The sequence below is a fragment of the Diadema antillarum genome, unplaced genomic scaffold (assembly GCF_040938485.1).
Source record: "Diadema antillarum isolate AM-2024a unplaced genomic scaffold, OU_Dant_1.0 seq00001117_RagTag, whole genome shotgun sequence".
NCBI lineage: Eukaryota > Metazoa > Echinodermata > Echinoidea > Diadematoida > Diadematidae > Diadema > Diadema antillarum.
Genome location: NW_027271931.1, coordinates 994,255 through 1,002,596, shown reverse-complemented (window position 1 = coordinate 1,002,596; position 8,342 = coordinate 994,255). Strand labels below are relative to the sequence as shown.

Below are 8,342 nucleotides of genomic sequence, written 5' to 3'. Positions count from 1 at the left end.
GTTTGTTTGTTTGTTTGTTTGTTTGTTTGTTTGTTTGTTTTTTTGTTTTTTTGTTTGTTTGTTTGTTTGTTTGTTTGTTTGTGTACAAGATAACAAGAGAACGGGTAAACGGATTTGCACGAAATGTTCAGGGAATGTTTGGATAATGACAGGAAAGAATCGATCAGATTTTGGTGATAATCGGTTGACCCTTGCAAATTCTGTGTGACCTTGAAGTTTTGACCCCATGGTATAGTGACCATTCCGAAAATTTCCCGTTTCTCACTTTGCGATTTTCCGCTACCATACGAAGACATAAACTCCCCAACGATCCGACTTCGCTGCTCAAATGTTCGTAAGAATTCCGAAATTTACGTTTAGGCCTATTTGAGGGACTATGTCCTTCTAGATTTATGAAAGTTCGTTCTCCGTCATCACAAACTGGCCCGTATTTTGATGATTTTTCAAATTAACATTGATTGTTTTTTTCGTTGGAGGAGCATTTTGCTCGGTCGCAGTCACACTGCACGATATGCGTGCTCAATATCAATGCGTGTGCAAGGCCGCTGAAAATGCATCGCGCTCTACACTGTTGGTGCAAAATTGCACCGGGGACGTTGCGGCGCTCGTTGGTGGCCGAATACTGGTGCAGTAGACATTTGCATTCAACCCTTGCATTGAATAATTCCCGTAGACACTAATCATAGGGGTAATTGCCTAGGGGGTACGTAAATTTTGTTTTTCTTTTTTGCTTTTGTGGATACCATCAAAGATCGTACACTCATACGACCTTTGATATTTGATGATTTTTCAAATTAACATTGATTGTTTTTTTCGTTGGAGGAGCATTTTGCTCGGTCGCAGTCACACTGCACGATATGCGTGCTCAATGTCAATGCGTGTGCAAGGCCGCTGAAAATGCATCGCGCTCTACACTGTTGGTGCAAAATTGCACCGGGGACGTTGCGGCGCTCGTTGGTGGCCGAATACTGGTGCAGTAGACATTTGCATTCAACCCTTGCATTGAATAATTCCCGTAGACACTAATCATAGGGGTAATTGCCTAGGGGGTACGTAAATTTTGTTTTTCTTTTTTGCTTTTGTGGATACCATCAAAGATCGTACACTCATACGACCTTTGATATCATCACTCTCTCGGCTTGATATAATCAAAATATCCCGCAAGAAAACGGCGTATTTCTCGATTTTTAGCGCTTTTTCCGCGACCCGTCGCGTAGACAATACTCTTAAAACTGGACTTAATTCGCGCGCGCTTGGAAAAGTTCCGATTCTGCACTTTTGACGGTGGAATTTGGGATTTTCGATGGATTTTTGGAGGAGACTTAAGGACTTTCCTGTACGTGAATGAGTGTTAATACCGTATGTGTAATTATGTGATTTGCGTGTGATGTGACTGTAGAACCAAAGATCGTACACTTCAGTGTACGATCTTTGGTAGAACTCAGTGGCTGGTGATAAAGCACACTGGCAATTAAGTGGCCGAATTCTGGTAGATGACCGAATGCACATTATGTTTACCCCGACTTTGTACTTAGGCGTGGGTCTGCCGCCTTTGACGGCCCCTCTCTAGTTTATATTATTTGTTTCCTCCGACTGGATCATCTCGAGACAGCGACCTATCTCTTCTGTGGAACTGAATTCGAGCCTTTGTGCAGTATAAGGCTCCTGCTGACACAATATATATATATTTTTTTTTTTTTTCACTGTGAGATTGCAGTTTCACACAGTGAACAGCTGTGAACTATCACTTCTGCAGAGTTAACTACATGTATTATATTAACTTATCATCACTTTCCTGGATTTTGGAGCAGTGGATTGATATCCGTTTTATATTTCAAGCGACGTGATATTGTGCTCCTTAGCGGATTGTATCCTGTCGTCATTGTGGCATCATCATCTATATGCTGGAGTGTTCTGTATTTTAATGTAAGCTGTTCGCCACTGCTGGAGAACCAACCTTTGCTGTTTTACAGTGCTGAGCTGTTCTTCATTCTTGATCTATTTTCATCGCTGACTTGTGCTGTGAATGCTGTTTAATGTTACCAGGAGTCTACCTGTGCTGTACCTGGCTGTTCCTCCTGTTAAGTCGTCATCAACCAGTGACGTCATACATGGACTGTACAGAGCTACCGGTCATCTACAACGGATCTGGATGAGTTCTTCTTATTCATATTATTTTTACCTTTTTCACTGAACATTAATTACTTAAATTGGACAGACTCTTTTACAAATAGTCTTCTCTTTTGTCTTAATCCTGTCCTCTTTTTATGAGATTTGTTTTTGATGTTGTGAGTATTGGTACATAGCTTCATTATACTCCATTGTTAACAAATTTTTTTTTTGCTTTCATTTTATGCGCATGTTGATATACATATTTAATTGTAATTGTGTGATGTGCGCTTGTTTGTTGATGACATTACTTGTTTTTCTTACATTGATTACGGTTCATGATATATTGCTAGTTTTGTATGACAGTTTATGCTTGATTGAGCATAAGTTTGTTTGCTGATTTTTCCTTTTTATGTTTGCATAGGGTGATTTATTCACATCTCCATATTTTTGTTCTCTTCATCTCTCATTTTCTTCTCTCTTCTCTCTCTCTCTCTCTCTCTCTCTCTCCTGTGTGATCAATACTAGCAAGTTAGTTTTGAAGTTGGTTCTTTCTCATTCTTGACGTGGATAAACCGTTTAACTTCCGACAATGGCCATTGAATACGGCAACCGTACTACATCAAAGTCTTCCTCTACCATCTCTTCCACCCCTACCTCCCTCCCCACCAACCCCACCTGTTGTATCCCCTCCCAGTCACCCCAACTTGCCGCCCCCTCCTCCCTCACCATCCCATGATGCCCATCATGCACGTAACCATGATCCTCCGAACCGCACTCGAAGCGGCCGGATTGTACACCCTCCCGATTACTATGGTAACCCCATCTCCTCCGATTTCGCCCCTTTTTCTCGTTAGGCCTTGGTTAACTTGACTTTCAGACAACCTTAATTAAGGATTGTTGCCATTTTGAAGTTTATCGCGTCATTTGGCTAATGTTCACTTATGTTTCTGATGTCTGATTTCTGAATGCAAAGTAAGAAGGTATTGCCTCCTAATGCCATTCCTTTGTATATAATTTTTTTCATGACCATCAACAGTTAAAGCAGGTCATGATTTATGTTTATAGACAAGTGTGGTTCCTACCGATTAATGCCTTAACATTCGTATTTGCTATAATTTCATGTGTGATTATCTTTTAAACCATCGATGTCTTGCTCATGTCCCACACGAGTGTTATGTAGTTTAAGTTTTAATAATTGACTTTCTATTGCTTTGATTTTTTCTTTGTTCTGCCTGTTCTCTGACTCCTCAGCTTTTGAATCTCCTCTCTCTATTTCATTTCACATGATGCTTTCAACATATTTCTGCCTGTCCACAGCCTCCTGTGGACCAATTATTAAATTTTCTTTGCACATTTCAGTGAGATTTCAATTTTCACACAAGTATCTATTACCTTATCGCAATACCTAGATTGGCCTATTTTTAATATCTGTTTGAATGGTTTTTTTTATTATGTTACGCTAACAATATCCTGGTTTCAGGTTTTCCATTCCATAAATGCAAGATTATTATATTTTCATTTCATTATTTCAAGTTGGCCTTAATTTTCCTGCTTATTCGAGGCATGAGCCTAATTATATTACCATGATGTGCTTATTTTATTGACCAGTTATTTGCTGAATTTTAGTGATCAATGCGATCACTTTCTCTTTGGTTATTATTCCATTTTGTTGGAATTTTTTATTCCTTTTCATGTGTTACACCCTATTACACATGAGTTAATTGTTTTGGATCAATAAGTTCAACACTGTAGTTTTTAGTATTGTTCAGATGAAGCTGGTTTTTGTTAAGTTGTTTAAATTCACTGTGCACACATTTTTTTCCTCATAGTTTAAATCGGTATTTATGCGATTCTTTGATTTTTGCCTAGGTTTTACAACTTTCAGTATTGCAACACGGAAACAGGAAAATGTTTCATGATTTTTTCCCATGTGCTCATTGCCTTTTAACTATGATTTCACTTGATGTTTTAGTAGTAACGTTAACACCATGTTGGATTTGATATTTCTATGTTCTTTTGTTTCCTTCTACCCCTTTCCACTTTTTCCATTCCTTTAGTTATGCTTTATTATTCTGTTTATTGTATTTCAGTATTTTCTAGTTTTACACAAGTTACATTTTGTGTCCAGTTCCCTCTCTCATTTTCTCACTGGAGAATATTCTCAATTGGGTTTTCTTAGGTCACCTGTCCCACTGTAATAAACCTCCTTGAAACGAGGACGTTTCATTTTGAAAGATGGAAGTAATGTAATATATCAAATGTAGGAGTGTTGTTGCTACAAACCCGAGCTTCAACCACTACAGACATGAGGGAAAACTCCTTCATTGTTATTCCCAGAATTTTGTCCAACCCGACTGGTCATCACATCCTGTGGTCAGTCCACACACCCTACCTCCCTAGGAGCCTAACCTCTCCCATAAACATTTCTGGATAACCTGTTTCCCCATTGTCTACCAGTGCTAAGTTTCTCCCCCATCATCCCCATCATGTAATATGTGAGTCACTGGTGTCAGTGACCCATGGATTGACAGTGGTCATCATTAACTTACACATTTGTTTTATTATAATCTGAATCCCTCTGTTTTGAATATTTGAATATTATTTAGATTAAGCCCCTCCTTTGAGTATAGATGTACTATAAAAGTGACCATGTGCTTTGGTCAAGAGTTCTCTCTTTCACCCTCTTCGGGTAGAGACACACAAAGCGTTGGTCTCCCTTGCCATCCCTCTTTAGGGGCAATATATGGCCGCTTGATGGGGAGTACCTGTTAATATATATCTCTGCTAAGTGTTATATCCCACTGTGATTAAATAAAGAGCCTGCATACTTTGTAATAAGAACTGGTCTCTTCTGTGTGCTGTCGTCGAGTGTCGAGAACTTTACCAATGTAACACCGCCTATCGTACGCCATCGAAGAATAACATCAACACTACAAAACAAAGGTGTTACACTACTGAAAATTAAGTTTCATAAGAATAAAAGTGACTGTAGACTTTAAACTTCTTTCATTTTTTTCCAATATGCTGTTTGGTAATGATAATAATAATAATGATAATAATCATAATGATATTATTATTATTATTATTATTATTATTGAAAATAATGATAATGATAATAGGTCTAAACAATAAGAACGATAACTATTATCGACGATAAATAAACAATTCTTGATACTTTTCAGAGGAGTACACCTGAAAGATTTTCAATACTTTTGTAGCTCTAATTTTACTGTTTTGATAAAGCTAGACAAGAGAAAAATAAATCAAATAAACAAAAAAGAAGTTGCATTGGCCGGGAATCGAACCCGGGCCTCCCGCGTGGCAGGCGAGAATTCTACCACTGAACCACCAATGCTTTCTGATTTATGTCGGTGTACATTGCCAATCAATCATCTAGAACCGTTCACTAGAGGTCGCTCTTCAGAGCCATCTTTAGATGGCGCACTCAGAGCTCTGTCCACAGAACTCTTACTTCGAGTTCTGTGGCTCTGTCACTGATAATGAGGATGCAAACTTCCGACACAAGATTCTCACTCATTGTTCAGACTCTCAAAATATTCAATCATGATTGGTTGAGAAGGTACGCGCTACCATATATTTATTTTGCCTATACAGCTGTAAAACGGACGAGACCTCCCTGGTCAAAAAGTATAATGACCGGTAATTAGGCCCTATATTTCATTTCATTTCATTTTATTTCATGTCCAACAATGCAAAACATTTACATACACAAAATAGTACAATATCAATACAATGTAGTAAAGAAAAATACATGAAATTAACAATAATACGCATATTATATGAGCAGATGAAATTGAATTAAAATCAAAGTTGCAGGAAATGGAGGAGACTTGCTGTATGCTTGTATTTTGCATTCTCCTCGTGGGTAAAATAACTATAGTAAATAACTTACTTCAAGGAAGCAAGTCGGTTAGATAAAATATACTATACATGTAAACTATAGAGTTTGTTTGCAAAAACCGATAAGTCCATTTTGACGATTTGAAGTACGGTTTCTGTCATAAAGTACAAAATAATACCTTTTAAATGATATATTGGTCACTACATATACAGGTATATTTTTGAAGTTATGGTCAAAAGAAGCAAAAATTTCTTATTATTCTCTCTATTTTTCTTGACCTTTAATTGCAAATATCTCCATTTGACAAATGGACTCATCGGTTTTTGCAAACAAACTCTTCATATATACAATGTATATGTGTGTGTGTGTGTGTGTGTGGGTGTGTGTGTGTGTGTAAATAGGGCCTATATAAGTACACACACTTCGTGTATACAAACAAAAAGAGTGGAGGAAAAGAAGAAAAAGAAGGAAATTCTCTTGGAAGGAGAAACAGAAAGAGACATGAGGACACTATACAGATTGCAGGGAAAATGCAAGAAGGGAGAAGAGATGAAGGGTCTATACCAGCACACGCGAGGCACAGGATGTATGGATCACAGTGATAAATATATACATATAAAAAAAGGAATAGGTAGAAGAAAATGAGTATGTCGAATAAAAAAGAGAACTCAAAGTTAAGGCTAACTAAAATGTAACTCATTCCACTATATAAGAATTAATGTATGAACAACTTCTTCAATTTGAATGTGAATGTGTTTAAACTTATACAGAGCTTTACTATTATCGAGAGAATTCCAAAATTTGGGGCCAGTAAAGGAAAACATACTTAGCAAAAAAATAAGAAATGGAAAAAAAATGAGTTGGATTGCTGGGTACATAGGGTAAAAATGAACAGATTTATATTTAGTGAACATGGGCTCACTACAGATGGGAGAGAATATGTTGGTAAATTTGTACATAAATTGTCCTAAATGTAAAAATATAATTCTTTTAAACCTTTATATTGTATATTGTCATGAATTAAAACTTTAGTGTGACTCAGTTAAAATTCTCCATGTTTACGAAGAACTTTTTTTCTGTAACAAAAATAATTATTCTTTCTAAATGCGAGATATGTGTTTCTCCTGGCGAGTATACCATAACTTAAATGATATATAATAATGATAAATAGACTCTTATGAGATGAAATAAGTGAGATGAATATGACATTAAAAGTACGTTCTTGGGTAAACAAAATTTAGCTTTGATTTCATCACACCTAAAAAAAAAAAAAAGTATTAATTTTCTTGAACTTGTATACGGCTTATGGAGTCAATATTCCAAGTTAGTTTATGGTCAAGAATTAAACCTAAAATTCTGATTGAAGAAACTCATTTTCAAAAAAATTGTTGAAAAACATACATTTAGTTTTTTGAAGATATATTGACAATTTCTTTGCTCTTATCGACGAGATTTCATTGTTTAGTTAGTTACTCGTGATGGTGTGATTGAAGGAGCATACCTGCCTCATCATATTAGAAAGAAAACAATTCACCTAAGATTTTCTAAATTTTGTAAAAGGATTGTATTAGTCAAACGCGCGACACCTTCGAAACAGTCGATCCAAACGTCCTCGGCTGTCTCCTCGGGTAAGACCGTTTCGAAGGGCTTCGTGTGGCTTTTATAATCAATTAATGCCTTCAATACCAATGCATGATTGTGTATACTATCCAACAGTATGAAGGTTACTGTCAACGTGAATGATTTTGATTGGAGTGCGGATATCGTCACCATTAGAATGAAATAAGTCTTACACTTAGCAATTGTGAATTAATTCTCGAAAGAAATTATTCTTTTTCATCAGTTTCATTTATTATCGAATTTGAATACATATCAAAGGGATGGTACAGTATTGGTGGAGATGAGAATTGGACTTTAAACTTTTTGCGAGATACCAAGAAAACACTTCTGATATAGTACAGAACATACCATTTTAAGAGGAATTTAAAGTTTATTTTAAGAAAATCGGGTTTGGAATGACTGAAACATCCAAAAACAAAGTAAAACAAAGCGATTGTAACAAAGTGTGGGTCCCACACTTTATTAGAATCATCTTTTTTGGATATCTCAGCCATTTCAAAGCCAAATTTCATCAAATAAACGTTGAATTCCTTATAGAGTTACGTGCTCTTTTATATTTCATAAGAGGTTTCTCATTATCTCACCAAAAAATGTTAGAAACCTGAAACTAGGTCTTAACCAAAACTATAGTTCCCTTTAAATTAATTCCTTGACAATATTCAGTGCGAATTGATCGAGCCGAGTATTTTCGTGTTCACTTCTTGTAAACGATTTCTGCAGGGTGAAAGTCCGCCTCAGGATGTTTTTA

The 8,342-nt window shown here is 36.4% G+C and overlaps 1 non-coding gene across 1 annotated transcript; it reads right to left on the bottom strand.

Annotated features, from left to right (window-relative positions):
* Positions 1-5,396: 5,396 nt before the first annotated feature.
* Trnag-gcc (transfer RNA glycine (anticodon GCC)) lies at positions 5,397-5,467 on the bottom strand. The gene has a single exon. It is a non-coding gene; the product is annotated as a tRNA-Gly (tRNA).
* Positions 5,468-8,342: the final 2,875 nt, after the last annotated feature.